This window comes from Silurus meridionalis, chromosome 8 (genome assembly GCF_014805685.1).
Source record: "Silurus meridionalis isolate SWU-2019-XX chromosome 8, ASM1480568v1, whole genome shotgun sequence".
Classification (NCBI taxonomy): Eukaryota; Metazoa; Chordata; class Actinopteri; order Siluriformes; family Siluridae; genus Silurus; species Silurus meridionalis.
Window position 1 is genome coordinate 27,597,529 of NC_060891.1, and position 16,870 is coordinate 27,614,398.

The 16,870-nt window shown below is 41.1% G+C and overlaps 1 pseudogene; it reads left to right on the forward strand.

Moving 5' to 3' along the window:
* Nucleotides 1–247: 247 nt before the first annotated feature.
* The window catches only part of LOC124390429, a 251,268-nt pseudogene continuing 234,645 nt past the window's right edge, over nucleotides 248–16,870 (forward strand).

Genomic DNA, 16,870 nt, shown 5'->3' on the forward strand with positions numbered 1-16,870 from the left:
AGAATAGGATTTATAGAGACGTATAGAAAGAGCAAAATAGACTGTGTGTGTGTGTGAGTGTGTGTGTGTGTGTAAGAGAGCGAGCGAGAGAGAGAGAGAGAGAGAGAGAGAGAGAGCGAAGTATTGGGGATCTTCAGTGTGGTGTCTCCCTCCTCCTCCTTCCATCCCTCGTTCCCTCTCTGCCTCTTGCTTCTACCCGTGAACCTCGGTGCAGTGTGTGTGTGTGTGTGTGTGTGTGTGTGTGTGTGCGCGTGCGCCTGTCTGACTGTGAGTGTGTGTGTGTGTGTTTGTGTGCGCTGCTTTTCGTGTGTGGCGTTCTCTCGTGCTCTCCGTGCGTGCCCGCTCTCCACGAGCGCACTTTTCTGTGCACGCGCGCGCACGGTCGTGTCTATTTTCCAGTGGATTGTAGTTTTTTTTTTCCCCCCCTTCGCGCGCGTCTGTTTTTGTCTCTGTTACCGCGTGTCTGTGGATGCTCGCGCGCGAGGAGGATGGCGCTGCTGGCGCTCGGCGTGTCGGTGCTGTGGCTCGCGCTCCTCCACCCGGCTCCGGCGCGCGCCGACTCAATCATCCACATCGGTAGGGCTCTGTTTGTGTGTTTGTGTGTGTGTGTGTGTGTGTGTGTGTGTGTTCGCATATTTGTGCATATTAAAAAAAGTTGTTTTTTCTTCTTCTTGACAGTGAAATATCAATGCAGTTAAAATGATGCGCACCGAACTGACGGCGCTTCTACTCTTTGTGTGTGTGTGTGTGTGTGCGTGTGTTAATACCTTCGACGTGACACACACACACACACACACACACACACACACACAGAGGAACTTAGTCTACTTCTCTGAAATAGAAGCGCATGAGTAAAGCACGCGCTTGTGTAGATGAACACGGGCGGTCGGTTTGGCGCGCGCGCGTCTTCCGCAGAGCCGGTACCGAGCTCGTGTGTGCTGATGCGGAAAGTTTGGGGTCGCTGCTGTTAGCTGAGAGGTGTTGGAGATGATGGAGATGTTTATAGTTGGTCTTTGAGATGTTGGAGATGATAAAGATGATGTTAAAGATGTGTGATATTTTAATGAATCGAAATGTTAAAATAAATCCTACATTTATACGCAATATTCAGCTGCACGTGCATGATCTGGTTTAATCTGTGATTTCTGCCCGAGCGTTTACTCTGAACTGAACGTGAGGGAAATGGTAATAAGGTATAACGCCGCTGTGTGTCATAAAGTCGGTAACAGGTGTGTGTGTGTGTGTGTGTGTGTGTGTGTGTGTGTGAGAGAGAGAGAGAGAGAGAGAGAGAAAAGCTAAAGCTTTATTAACTAATTATCCAAAATGCGCCAGTGTTCACTTACTGCAGAGCACACACACACACACACACACACACACACACACACACACACACACACACACACACACACCATCTTCATAAAGGCGATTCAAAACAATAACACATGAGACATCGAGACTCTCTCTCTCTCTCTCTCTCTCTCTCACACACACACACACACACACACACACACACACACACAGACTCAGGCCTGTATATAAATGTAAAGGTATTTAAATCTAATTCAGCTGAACACTGTGGGAGCAAAAGTAAGAACACTGTGTGTGTGTGTGTGTGTGTGTGTGTGTGTGTGTGTGTGAGGTCTAACAGACATACATGAAATTGTGATAGTTCTGTTGCAAATCTGTTGAAGTCAATGTCTGTCTGAAATCTGGAACCAATAAACATCTTATCAGCAGTTTATATCTCGAAGTAAAGCTTCTGCTGAAGTTTCCTCTTGATAGTGGGCTTGGACCTCCTGGAGAAAGCTCTTCGTCTGTTCAGCTGTTGTTTTTCTGTATTCTTCTGGTGTTTTGTAGCTCTGAATGTTTAAGAAATGTCCCAGATTTGTTGTTGTTTAATTGATGGGTTTGTTCTGGTTTTCCAGTTGAAGAAATGTTTGATCTTTATGGCCAATTACATTTAATCTCTTAAAAAAAGGCTGGTTGGGAGATCTCTGGTTCCTTGGTTCCATTGTTTCCTTGTTCTTTCATTCCCCAGTTTTCCAGTTCCTTGGTTCCTTAGTTTCCTGGTTCTCTAGTTCCACAGTTCCATGGTTCTTTGGTTTCCTTAGTTCTTCTGTTCCCCAGTTTCTTGTTTTTTAGTTCCATGTTGCCCAGTTTTCAGGATCTGCTGATTCCTAGTTTCTTGGTGTTACTTCCCTGATTCTGGTGTCTTTCTTACCCAGTTGCTGAGTTCCCCAGTTTGCCAGTTTCTTAGTACTTCAGTTTCCCATGTCTTTATTTCCTCAGTTCCCTGGTCTCTAATAAAAACCAGTACTTTGAATTCTTATTAATTATTTTAATTTGAATTCCACTACATTATAATCAACAAAAACTCAATCACACAATCATCAGTTTTTACATATTTATAAACCTGACTGTATATTAGGGGAAGAAGATATAGAGAGAGAGAGAGAGAGAGAGAGATGGTGCAGAGACAACAAAGAGATGGAGAGAGGCCGGTATAGAACAGTAAAGGTGCAGTCCTTCAAACGAACAAAAAGAGTAAGGGATTAAAGACAGAATGCAGAGATGGGAATGAATGTGGAAATAAAAAGGGATGAGGTCAGAGAGAGAGGGAGAGAGAGAGGGAGAGAGAATGGTAGACATTAACTGTATTGAATTAAAAAGAAAGATGTAAACAGAGTAATTTGGAAAAGAAGAAAAAAAAGAAGGCAGGAGGGAGAAAGGAAAAGAAAAAGGTATATTGATGGATAGAAATTGTGTGTGTGTGAGAGAAAAGAGAGAGAGAGAGAGAGAGAGAGGATGATTGATTGATTGAGAACAGTGCCTCAGTTGAAACACTCCTGTGTCTTTGGTTTGGTTTACACACACACACACACACACACACACACACACACACACACACACACTGTTTTCCTTTCTCTTTCTCTCTCTCTCTCTCTCTCTCTCTCTCTCACTCACTCACACACACACACACACACACACACACACTGCTTTTCTTTATTTCTCTCTCTCTCTCTTTCTCACTCACACACTCACACACACACACTCACACACACACACACACACACACACTGCTTTTCTTTATTTCTCTCTCTCACTCTTTCTCACTCACTCACACACACACACACACACACACACACACACACACACACACACACACACACACACACACCTAACACACACACACACAGTTTTCTTTATTTCTCTCTCTCTCACTCTCTCACACACACACACACACACACACACACACACACACACACGCAAACATACATACACACACCGTTTTTCTCTCTCTCTGATTGTATAAAGACTTCTCTTTGGAGCTACAAACACACCAAGTGACCACAACACACTCCTCTAAACTCCTCCAAACTCCAGCACTGAGATCCTGTTAACATTTTTAGGCTAAAAAAACACTTTCTATCTGAAATCAAACTCTGTTTTGAAATCTATGATTGGACAAACACACACTTTTCCTTTTTAATTTCAGCAAAATCCTTTAAAAAAGCATTAAGTCCCACCTTTGATGTTCGATTGACAGACTTTTGATAGACTTTGGACAGTAAAAGTATTTCATTAGTGTGTTGTTCATTCGGTGGCACGTGAATGTGCAAACGTGTGCATGAGGAGATTCTCGGATATTGCTATTGATTTTTCAGTGTGGCCGACTGGGGCCAGGTTTGACACTTCGAGATGAAATGCTAAAAGGACGGTTGATTTTGGCACATGCGAGTGTGAAAAATTGAGTTGTGCATCACTTTTACATCCCAGTTCTGCTCAGGTTACACTGGAGTCCAAGAAGATCGTAGAGGAACAAAAGGCTTAGCAGTTGGCATTGTAGTACATACTGAGCTATAATGAAATGCATTAGCTAGGAGACATTTCCGTCTAAAATGTTCTTCTTGCTTTGTGTGTGTGTGTGTGTGTGTGTGTGTGTGTGTGTGTGTTCATGTCTGTTTATGGAGACCTTCAGAAGATCAGCATGTTACCAGAGCCAGACGTTCCCCTGTGAGCCTGCAGGTTGAACAAGAAAGGAGCATTAGTAAGCAGTAAATCATCACAATAGCATATTCAGCATTTCTCTGTTCAGCTCACAGCTCATCTAGATGAAACTCCAGCCAGAAAACAGAACTGCATTCATGAGCTCGAACCCGTCTCTGAGCTCCACAATCCCCAGTCAGGAATATATATTTTTTAAATCACTAAGGAATTAGGAGCATATATTGATATCATTGCATGGAGATCCAGAAACTAGAAATGCATCCTCATGTCTTCCTGAATATCTCCCACATCACACGATGTGTATGAAACACATGAAGATATCATTCTCTTTCCCAGCATCTCTTTCTTTCTCTCCAGTGTTTGTTCGGCTTTTTCTCATCTCGAGATTATTGCGACTCTCTTCCCTGTGTGCCACTTAAACCTCTGCAACTGATCCTGAATGCAGCTGCACGGCTTGTTTTCAGTCTCCTCATTCCTGACTTCCTCTCCTTTTGCTTCCTGTAGCTGCTCGGATCTCAGACGTCGAACCTGAAATGGTCCCTCACCCACCTCTTATTAAAACTCGCACTGCACCAAATTCCCGTCAAGCCACAGGCACAGCTCGACAGAACTCCACTCAACCCACCTGAACTGCTTTCCTCTGAGTCACTGGGTGTCTTCAACTCTTCACCTCAAACTATCTTCTCATATTTGTGTGTGTTTTAGCTTTGTTTTAAATTTCCATCCTTAGTAATGATTAGTGGGAGCTATGACAAAAATATCATATTACGAAGGTGCTGATGTCCTCAGTGCCAATAACAGTGGTGTCCTTAATGCTCAACATTACAGCTGTCCCAGATCTAATAATTGCAATGTCCTTCATCTGATGGTCCTTGTTGAATGGTTGCACTGTCCTCTATGCTAAATGGTGTCACTGTTCTTGGTCTAGACGGTGCCACTGTCCTTGGTGCTGAATTGTAGCACTGTCACGAGTGCCATCGGTGCCGATGCCCTCTGTGAACTCAAGTTATCACAAACCAAACAAATGCAGGTGTTACTGGGAAGTGGTGGTAGTGATGGAGGTGTGTGTGTGTGGTGGTGGTTGGGGTGGGTTGATGGTAAAGTCACTTATTTTGCTGCAGAATATTATTCTCATCAGGGACAAACATACTTACAAAGAACATATTTATGTTTAATCACCACATTATCTGTGTAAAGCTGCTTTGAGACAATGTTCATTGTTAAAAGCGCTATACAAATAAAAATGAATTGAACTGAATTGAATTATTTATCTATTTACTGAAACAAGTATTTGCTTTAATCACATAAAAATATTTTCTATTTTCCATTTATTTGACTGTATTTATGCAATTATTTGTTAAATCCAAACCTATTACTGTATTTCTCATGCTTTTATACTTTGACTTTTAGTCTTTGTTTTTGTTTGGGTCTGTTTGTTTTGTTATTGATGCTGATGCTTTGGCAGTGGTGTAAACAATTGTAGCAATAAAATCATTTAATAATACATATATTTAGTATATTTAATATACTTTTGTGCTTGTGGTGGTGCTGTGTTCTGTGTCGTTGGTGCGGATGATGACCCTGTCCATGGTGCTGATCAAATAAAAATTTTATTTGCTACATACACATTTATACAGAGTAGGACATGTAGTGAAATGCATTTTTTTTTTTATGGCTGTCCTACATGTAAATAGAAATAGAATATATAAAAATTTAATAAATAAAAAGATAGATATATAAGGTATTAAGGTACTTTTATAAAAGTATAAGGTATAACTAAGTATAAAATATGGATATATATATATATATATATATATATATATATATATATATATATATATATATATATATATATATGGATGGATATATATATGGATATGGATATTTATATGACAGATATTGAAAGCAGTCCAAACTCTAAATTAAACTCTGAATGGCCTGTGGGGAGAAGCTCCTCCTCGTTCTCTCTCTGTTTGCTTTCAAAGATTGGAAGCACTTTCTTAAATGCAACAGAAAAAGGAGTCCATTGTTGGGATGGCTAAGATCATTCACAATCTTCCTGGCCCTGGTCCAGCACCGCATGCTGTAGATGTCCTGCACGTCGGGAGCTCAGTGTGGATAGTACACTCAGCTGACCGCACCACCCTCTGGAGAGTTTGCCTGTTTTGCATGGTGCTGTTCCCAAACCAGGAAGTGATGTTACCTATCAGGAAGCTCTCAATGGTGCAGGTGTAAAAAGTCCTTAGCACCTGAGAGGGAAGTTTAAAGTCCCTTAAGCACCTCAGATAGGACAGACGCTGCCAGGCTTCTTCACCAGGGTGTTGATGCGACAGGACTAAGACAAATCCTGCATAATGTGAACACCTAGATTCCGGGGAACTGTCCACTCTCTCCACTTGGGTCCCATTGATGTTTGGAGGTTGGTATGACCGCTCTTGCTTTGTGCTGAAGTTCACTATTAACTCCTTAATCTTGCTGACATTTAAGAGAAGATTGTTCTCCTGGTACCATCTCTCCAGGTTTTTAATCTCCTGTAGGTAGGCCACCTTATCGTTGTTGGAGATAAGGCCCACCACAACAGTGTCGTCATCAAATGGCAGGATTAATAATCCTGCAGTTGGAATTGGCCACACAGTCTTATGTGTAGGGGGCTCAGAACACAACCCTGAGGAGCTCCAGTGCTGAGGGTGAGGGGGAGGAGGTGTGTTTGCCCACCCATTTGGTTTGCGTCTGATTGTGGAGGGAATTATGGTGTAAAATGGTGAAATGTAGTCCACAAACAGCATTTTCACATAGTTCTCTTTCCTCTAGTCCAGGTGGCTCATTGTTGTGTGGAGAAGATGTGTAATGTCAGTAAGTGAACTGTATTTGATCCAAAGTGTCTAATAGTGCTTCCTGTTTTAGCCTTTTTTTTGTATACAGGCATGAGGAAGATGGCAGCACGTGCAGATTTCTTAAATGGTGGACATGATTGTACCTTGTGGCTGTTCTTAAATGGTGTGTAGCAGTGGTCCAGTCTCCTTTCACCCCTGGTGATGCAGGTAATGTGCTGATAAAAGTTTGGCACTGTGTGCTTGATTTCGGCAATGTTAAAGTCCCTCGTCATTAATGCAGAGTCCTGATTCTGTGCCTCATGTAGGTATCATATTGCAGTGTCCGTGTCTGTTTGGGGTGAAATATAAATTCCGCTGACTATAATCGAGTGGAATTTCCGAGGGTACATGTTAGGGTTGTCCTAGATGCAGAATGTTCATTGTGTTCAATGGTGATGCTGTGCTTGGTGCTGACACTTGCAGGTCTGTCCTTGGTTTTGGTTGTAGCTGTGTTCTTTGCGCTGATATGCGCATTGTCCTTGGTGCTGATTGTAGTTCTGCCCTTGGTTCTGATTGTAGCCCCTCTCCTTGGTGCTGATTGTGGTGCTGTCATTGGCTCTGATTTAAACCCTGTCCTTGGTGCAGTTTATACCACTGTCCTTGGTTTTGATTTTAACCCTGACCTTGGTGCTGATTATGGTGCTGTCCTTGGTTCTGATTTTAGCCCTGTTCTTGGTACTGTTGTTGGTGCTGTTTTGTTCTGATTGTTGTCCTGTCATTAAAGTGTACTGTGGTGCTGCTCTTAGTTCAGATTGTAGCCCTATCTTTGATGCTAACTATAGTGTATAGGTATCATATTCCTCTTTTGGTGCTGACTGTGGTGCCGACAGTGGTGCTGTTCTTGGTTCTGATTGTGGCTTTGTCCTTGGTGCTGATGATGACCCTATCCTAAGTGCTGATTTTAATGTTTAATGTCATCCTTGTGATAAAAGTGCCATTGTCTTTAGGTTTAATTGTGGAACTTATAATAGTAGCACTGTCCATGGTTCTAATAATAAGCACTTTTGTATGCTGCTCTGGACAAGGGCGTCTGCTAAATGCCGCAAATGTAAATGTAATAATAGTGTTGTATCTACATTTACATATATGGCATTTGGCAGATGTCCTTATTTAAAGTATCTCATTTATACAACTTGAGGGTGGTAAGGGCCTTGCCCAAGGGCCCAGCAGTGGTAGCTTTGTGGTGCTGGGATTGGAACTTATAACCTTTCGATCAGAAGTCAAACACTTTAACCATTAAGCTTCCACTGTCCAAACACAAAGAAGTCTCTAGTGCTATTGGCAGAGCTCTTTTTATTTATTATTTGTTTTTGATATCTATATAACAATAAAAATGAACAAAAATATTTGCATGAGCAGCACATATTCCAGAATTAAAGTAAATTCGGCAGTGAGGTGTTATCTTTTCGCTGTGAAGATGGAAAGGGTCTACATTATTAAAGAAGAGTGTATTTATTTCATATTGTACTGTACAAGTAAATCAATCAGGAACAATCAGAGTCCCAGAGACAAGACATCAGTGAGAAACGGAAGTGAGAAGCGATTGATAAGTTTTCATTTGATTGCTTATTTTATTTTGCAGGTGCGATCTTTGAACAGGACGCTGTTCGGGACTCGGAGGTGTTCCAGCTGGCCATTTCTGATCTGAGTCTGAGCGATGACATCCTGCAGAATGAACGAGTCACACACTCCATCAAACTCATCGAACCAGACAACCCGTTTCAGGCCGTGCAGGAAGGTGAGTGAGAAACGCTCTATCATCCATTAAGCAGGTCTGAGATTGTGTGTGTGTGTGTGTGTGTGTGTGTGTGTGTGAGTATCCAAGTATTTTAAAGGTAATTTTAAGAGAATTTAAGAGTTTCTTTTGCTGACTGAATAGCATGATGCAGAACCTGACAGCTGCTTGGAGTGAAATATGGGTGAAAAAAACTTTCATTTAGCCATATTTTGCCTTTTCTACTACATTTCAGGAAGAAATTTTAACTTTTCTAAACTGAAATTTATATTCATCTACTATTACACAGATTGCCTTATGAACAGGTAAAACAAACCTCATTACTGCCAAAAGAAAACTAGAAAGAATGGTAGTTTTTTTGTTTCTCCATGTCAGTTTTTATCTCATCACCTTCTCATTAATATGAGCCTCACTTCAGTCAGTTCACTTTTCTCTTGGTGCTTTTGGTACAGAGCATGATTCAGGAACATGGAAAACATTTGGAGATCCAGTGATCAATCAGGATCTTTAGACAGCCTTGGTTTTGTTTTGTTTTTTCCTCCACTGCTGTGTTTGTTAAATTGGCTCTGTAGACAGTGTGCTCTTCAGGCTGTGATGATGTATGAAGATAGTAGAGTATATTACTGGAGGAAAAAAATGCATTTTCCACAGACATCAACATTATTTTCGAGGAGACAATATTAATACAGAAAATACAATTCATGATATAATAATAATAATAATAATAATAATAATAAGAAGAAGAAGAAGAAGAAGAAGAAGAAGAATTAGAATCAAATACAAGTAGAGCAACACAATGTGAGCATGTGTATGAGAGATGATGCTTTATTGTAATGTTAGTGTTGGAATACGATCCAGAGAAATGTTATGTCTGTCTGTCTGTCTGTCTGTCTGTCTGTCTGTCTGTCTGTCTGTCTGTCTGTCTGTTTCACTTAAACACAGGTCATAATAAAATAAGCCACTGTTTTGTGTGTAGTGGACAAACAACCATAAGATTATGATGTGCATCCCATTTCAGACTTAGTCCACATTTTCTGTTATAATAACCTCCACTATGGAACCGCAACGACTGGCTGAAGGTCCAAAATGCAGGACACAAGCAGAATTAAAATATAGCAGTCTTTATAAGTGCAGCAGGAATGTGAAAGTGCAGACAGTTAATAACAGTAAAAAAAAAAAGTGTGTTCTGTGAAGATGCTTCACAAGATTTTGGAATGTGTTTGTGGAGATTTATATAGATTTATTCAGCTACAAGGGTTTTAGTAAAGTCAGGTACTGTCAGATGCAATGTAGGTGAGGTGAGGAGGCCTGGGGTGCAGTCGGTGATCGCAAATGAGTTGCTCAGAAGCTTCTGATTCCATGACCTCAAATGACTGTAGAAAGAACATTACTCATAATCTTACACTCCAGTGCTCATGTTAGTTCTCACTCTCCAGTGTTCTGTAGTGTTTAAAGACTATAATCACACTCTTAAAATCACCCAAATGAGGATGAGGTTCCCTTTTTGAGTCTGGTTCCTCTCAAGGTTTCTTCCTCATAACATCTAAGGCAGTTTTTCCTTGCCACAGTCTCCACGGCTGCTCATCAGGGATAAATACACATCGCTCACCTTAACTCTTAAAATTCTGTAAAGCTGCTTTGAGACAATGTCTGTTGTGAAAAGAACAATAGAAATAAACTTGATGTAACATTCATTCCTGTTCAATAGGGTTGAAGCTCTAGAGCAGGAGGTCTTCCACTCCAACCGATGTAAGGTAGCTCTTCATGGAGACATGAAGCTCACATGCTGGAACAGGTTTGGGTCTTCTAGTTCAAGTGAAGGGAAAATTTCTTACTAAATTAAAAAAACATCCGACACACTAGCACAGGGGTATCATATGGCTGGAAAAGTCGTGTCCCAATAAATTGTTTCCGTCACCTCATTCACATAATAAAATGTTTACATCAAAAGGCTTGTGGTGGTTTTATCTCTCTACTTGATCAGGGTTGCCAGGTTTAGGATCAGGGAGGGTCAACATGACTTTCCTATCTCAGATACATCTTTGAAACCTTTTACAATGATCTTTTCTCATAAAAAAAAAAAATCTAGATTTAACACTACAGCAGTCCAGCAGATAAACTCTGAGGCGAAGTTATTTAGGGGAAGTGTGTATATACAGTAGAGGATTAGGACAGAGCCCACACCTCTGCTTTCTTTCTCGTGGAGATGAGACGTTAATTTGAGTGCGAGTTTGTGTGTTTGGCTTTGTTTCAGTCTTATTGTAGGAGATGCCAAGGATTTAAATGGGATTTGTGGAAAACATGATTGTTATTGACTTTCTCAGTCCCTGTTGCACGCACACACACACACACACACACACACACATGCACACACACACACACATATGCACATAGACATACACATACACATACACACATTTGTGTAGTGTGGACGATTTGGGAAGTTTCTTTTCCTTCTGTTCATTGAGAAAAGGGTTTGAGTTGTTGTTAATGTTGATGTTATTGACCTTTGACATTTCGACTGTGTATAAACTGACACTGCATTCTGATTGGCTAACGGTTAGTACATCTCATGGAGACAGAAAAGAGACAGATGAGTGAAGAATAAGAGATGAATGAATGACAGAGTAGAGCGTGGTTAATGCTGTGGGAGATGCTTGAAAGATGAATGTGTAATGGATTAAGAGATGGATTGAAAAACAGATGAAAGGTTGAGAAACAGACGAGTGCTGGATTGAGAAACAGATGGAAATCGATGAGAGACAAATGAGTGCTGGACTGAGAAACAGATGAGTGACAGATGAGAGGTGGAATGAAAAAAAATGAGAGATGGATGAGAGACAGATTATTGCTGGTTTGAGAAACAGATGAGAGATGGATGGGAGATAGATAAGTGCTGGAATGAGAAACAGATGACATATGGATGAAAGACAGATAAGAGATGAATTAGATACAGATAAGTGATTGAGAGACAGATGAGTAATGGATTTAGAAACAGATGAGAGACAGATAAGAGATGGATGAGAGATGGTTGAGAGACAGAAGAGTGCTGGATTGAGAAACGGATGAGAGGACTGAGAGATGGATTGGAGACAAATGAGTGATTGAGAGACAGATGAGACACAGATTAGAGCTGAATGAGAGATGGATGGTTAAAGTCACAAAGTGTCAGTTCAGTGTATGGTGTATTTTGTTCTTCACTCTGGATAAGAGCATCTGCTCAATGCCATAAATGTATTGGATGAGTGAAGAAAAGTGGAAAGGTTGATAGGTACATTGACAGAAGTGATGAAGGAGAGATGATGGACAGAAAAGTGGAAAGTGGAGATAAAGAGACAGAAGGAAGATCGAACAAACAAGAGATTGTGTTGGCAGCGCTTTAAGTAGAGGATGATGGGAGTGAAAAATTCCTCGCTTTGATCTGATATTTTATTATTACTGATGTTCAGTTCTGTTGATTTGATCATTTTTTATACTGATTAAATCTTATTTAAATCAATCTCACATTTATTTATTAATTATAATCATTTCTACAACATATTACTATAAAACCTACTACTGTTTATACTAATTATATTACTGATGATGATGTTGAAGTAAGAGAGCGATAGAGAAAAGAAAAGGATGACTTCAGTTCAACAGAAAAAGACAGAGTGAAAGAAAGAGAGATATGAGAAGTTGGAGAGAAAGACAAATGAATTGAGAAAGAGACGGAGAGACGGAGAAAGAGAACGTTACACAACTGTTTTTTATTCTTAAATGTATCTGTAATCATGACCACACACACACGCACACACACACACGCGCGCACACACAGTCACACACAAGTCTCTGTGGATGTGAGGATTGACAGCATTTAGTAGAAATAACACCTGTGCCTGTCACCCGTCAGAGGTGTGTGTGTGTGTGTGTGTTTGTGTGTGTATTAGTGTGTGTGTTTAGAGAGAGATTTAAAGGTCACCTCAGATGTGTGTGATGAGTTTGATGTGTTTCCACGTGTGCTAAATGTTCATTTTCTCAGCCTGCACCTGTTCTTTATTGTCTCCATGGCGATTAAAGATACATCAGAGAGATATAATTGTTTAAAGTCTGTCTGTCTGTCTTTCTGTCTGTCTGTCTGTCTGTCTATGTCCATCCGTCCGTCAGTCTGTCTGTCTGTCTGTCTGTCTGTCTGTCTGTCTGTCTGCCTGCCTGCCTGCCTGTCTGTCTGTCCGTGAGTCCATCCGTCTGTCTGTCTGTCTGCCTGTTGGTTGGTCTGTGTCTGTCTGTCTCTGTTTTCTATAGAATCGTGTGCGGTGTTTATTTCTCTGATCTTTACATGGTATTTATTTACATAATTTTTCCTCATACCCTGTAATCTCGTGTAATTTATTTCCTTGTGATTTTATTCCTTTGCCTTGTGTAAAAGTGTGTTTTTTTTAAGCTTTCCTGTAAATATATCATTAAAACTAACATCTCCCCAATAAACATCGCATTACTGTCGACATTTCTTTTAATCGCGTCACCTTTTAAAGAACCCGTGATTAAATCAGAGCGAAGCAGCAACCTGAAATACACCAAAAATGTTTTCTCACTTCGCTAAATGCAAATGGAGGAGAAATGAGGAGAAAAAGCACAGCTGAGGTCTCGCAGTGTTTCTGTGAGAATGACTCAGAAATGGCAGGATGATGAGGATGATGAGGATGATGAGGGGGAGCACGGTTCTAAATATATACAGTTTGGCCGGAGTCTCTGTGGGGAATAATATGGAAAGTATTAATACCTTTAGTGTTGCCTTTCAGCTAAAAATCCCCAACTGTAGAAGAATGTATTTATATCAAATCTAAAAATGTAATTGGAAAGTTTTCTCATGAAGTATTGATATTTAAATAAAATGAATAATCTTGGACATGAAATGGTTTTGGTCCTCAGGCCGGAGTAAATGCTGTGTAATTGGTTTCTGAGAGACCTGATAAGTAAAGCAGGAGGATTAAACTGTTTTATTTATTCAGCTCGCTCATTATTTCTTTATGATACGACCTGCAAACAAAACAATTATTAAAGCAGCCTTTACTCCTTTCAAGAAGAATAAAACATCTACGCTAAAAATATCATCACGTGGCAACAGAGGACAGGAACGAACGTTTGACTTTAGAACTGGATTTTAAAATCTTTTTTTTTATTATAAATATTTATCATAGTGGGAGGAATAAAAAATACTTGAAACTGTTGCTGAATCGTAAATGTGAAATTTTCTTGAGAAAGTGCCAGATCAATCTCAATCTCTCTCTCTCTCTCTCTCTCTCTCTCTCTCTCTCTCTCTCTCTCTCTTGCTCTCGCTCTCTTTTGTCTCTCTCTGATTTGTATAATTAGGAAAAAGGAGAAAGATAGCGTGAGCCAGAGAGGGAGTTGGAAATGGAATCAACACACAGAAAAAGAGAGGATGACAAACAGAGACACAAAAGAAGAAAAAGTCCTGTATAGAGAAAAAGAGCGAGAGAAAACAAATGTGAGAGAAAGATGACGATCAAGACAGAACAGGTGAGAGAGAGTTTTGGAAAGAGAGAAAGACTTGTACAGAGAGAGACAAAGGGAGCCAAAGAGTGAGAGATTGTGAAGACAGAAAGAGAAAAAAATGGGAAAGAAAGACATCAAGAACGAAAAAAATAACCCCAGAAAAAGTAAGAATGTCAGAGAGAGGGAGGAAGGGAGAGGCAGAGAGAGGGGGAGAGAGAGAGAGAGGAAGGGGGGGAGAGAAATATAGATATGCTTAAAGAGAAATGGAGAGGTAGAAAGTCCTATAGAGAAAAAAAGTTGCAAGTGAAGTGAAGACCCCAAGCTTCCACTAGGTTTAACATCACACATAAGCGTTCATTCATTCAATAAAAACATGAAAGACCATTTCTGAAGCTTCACAGAAAGAACACCCCTTCTCATTTAAGGAGAAAGAAAAGAATGATAGAGAGAGCGGCATGACAAATGAGAGAGAAAGGTGGAGATCGAGAAAGACTTGCACAAAGAGAGAAAGAGAGGTAAGGGAAAGAACGGGATAGAGAGAGAGAGAGAGAGAGAGAGAGAGAGAGAGAGAGAGAGAGATTTTGAAGCCGCCAGATGCCTTCAAGTCATACATTTTGCATATTTCTCTATTTGCATGTTTATAATAAAAGTATGTTGCCAGAAAAACTTCCCTCCAGTCATAATTAAATTTAAGACCATATGAAAGTCCACAGTCCATTTGAAAAAATTCACAAAGTAGTTTGAAAGCGATCCGTTGCTTTTGTCCTGGTCCTGGAGTCCTGCAGGTCCATGGCTGGATCTGAATTTCGGTTTTGTGGAAAGATCAATACTGCTCAATTTCTTCCTTCCTCCTGTGCTTAGCTCTGTTATGTTGTCCTTCACATGGGCAGCGTTTGTCCGTCTTTCTGTTCTTGTTTGAGCATTTCGGGTTCTGCTCCAGCTGCTGGAGCTTTACAGGATCGGGGACATCCCCAGAGCAGACACCACGGGGGTCACTGCTAATGATGGCGTTATTGCCTGGAGGAACTTACCCTAATTTAGATGTCAGCAATGTTAATTACAGTATGGGCATTGACATGAGAGTTAGCATTTAGTCAAGTGTTTCTGGTCTTTGATCTCTGGCTATGATTTGTCACTATACTGTGTATAGTTAATTCAGGCTCCAGCTCTCTGGTGTTCTCCTACTGCATGTTCTTTCACTGCCGATGCTCTAGCCTGGCCTTGTCACTTTCGAGCTCCTTGCCCATATCCCTTTTTCAAGCAACCACACATTTTCTCTTTGATGTTCCCACACTCAAAACATTTCAACCCTGATTGTTTTGAACCACAGAACATGCTTCACTTCAGAGTTCTTAAACTACTTCTTCTTCTTCTTCTTCTTCTTCTTCTTCTTCTTCTTCTTCTTTCGGCTGCTCCCATTAGGGGTCGCCACAGCGGATCATCCGTCTCCATACCACCCTGTCCTCTACATCTGCCTCTTTCACACCAACTACCTGCATGTCTTCCCTCACCACATCCATGAACCTCCTCCTTGGCCTTCCTCTTTTCCTCCTACCTGGTGCCTCCATCCTCAGCATTCTTCTACCAATATAATTCATGTCCCTCCTCTGCACATGTCCAAACCATCTCAATCTCGCCTCCCTCACCTTGTCACCAAAACATCCTACATCGCTGTCCCTCTAATAAACTCATTTCTAATCCTGTCCATCCTCGTCACTTCCAACGAAAACCTTAAAATCTTCAGCTCTGCTACCTCCAGCTACATCTCCTGTCTTTTACTCAATGCCACTGTCTCTAATCCAAACAACATCGCAGGTCTCACCACAGTCCTATAAACTTTCCCTTTCATTCTTGCAGATACCCTACTATCACAAATCACTCCTGTCACTCTTCTCCACCCACTCCACCCTGCCTGCACTCTATTCTTCACTTCTCTAACACACTCTCCATTACTTTGCACTGTTGACCCCAGGTACCTGAACTCCTCCACCTTTTCCAGCTCTTCTCCCTGCAACCGCATCTCTCCACTGCACTCCCTCTCATTCACACACATGTACTCTGTCTTACTCCTACTGACTTTCATTCCCCTTCTCTCCAGCGCATATCTCCACCTCTCCAGGCTCTTCTCAACCTGCTCCTACTCTCACCACAAATCACAATATCATCCGCAAACATCATAGTCAGGAGACTCCTGTCTGACCTCGTCCGTCAACCTGTCCATCACCACTGCAAACAGGAAAGGGCTCAGGGCCGATTCTTGATGCAGTCCAACCTTCACCCTGAACCAGTCTGTCGTACCTACTGCACACTTCACTGCCGTCACACTGTCCTCATACATGTCCTGCACCACCCTCACATACTTCTCTGACACACCTGACTTCCTCATACAATACCACAACTCCTCTCTTGGCACTCTGTCGTACGCTTTCTCTAAATCCATAAATACACAATGGAATTCCTTCTGTCCTTCTCTATACTTCTCCATCAACATCCTCAAAGCAAATAAGGCATCTGTGGTGCTCTTCCTCGGCATGAAACCATACTGTTGCTCACAGATGGTCACCTCTTCTCTCAGCCTGGCTTCCACTACTCTTTCCCATAACTTCATGGTGTGACTGATCAACTTAATTCCCCTGTAGTTACTGCAGGACTGCACATCTCCTTTATGCTTAAAGATCGGTACCAGCACACTTCTCCTCCATTCCTCAGGCATCTTCTCACCTTCCAAAATCCTGTTAAACAACCTGGTCAAAAACTA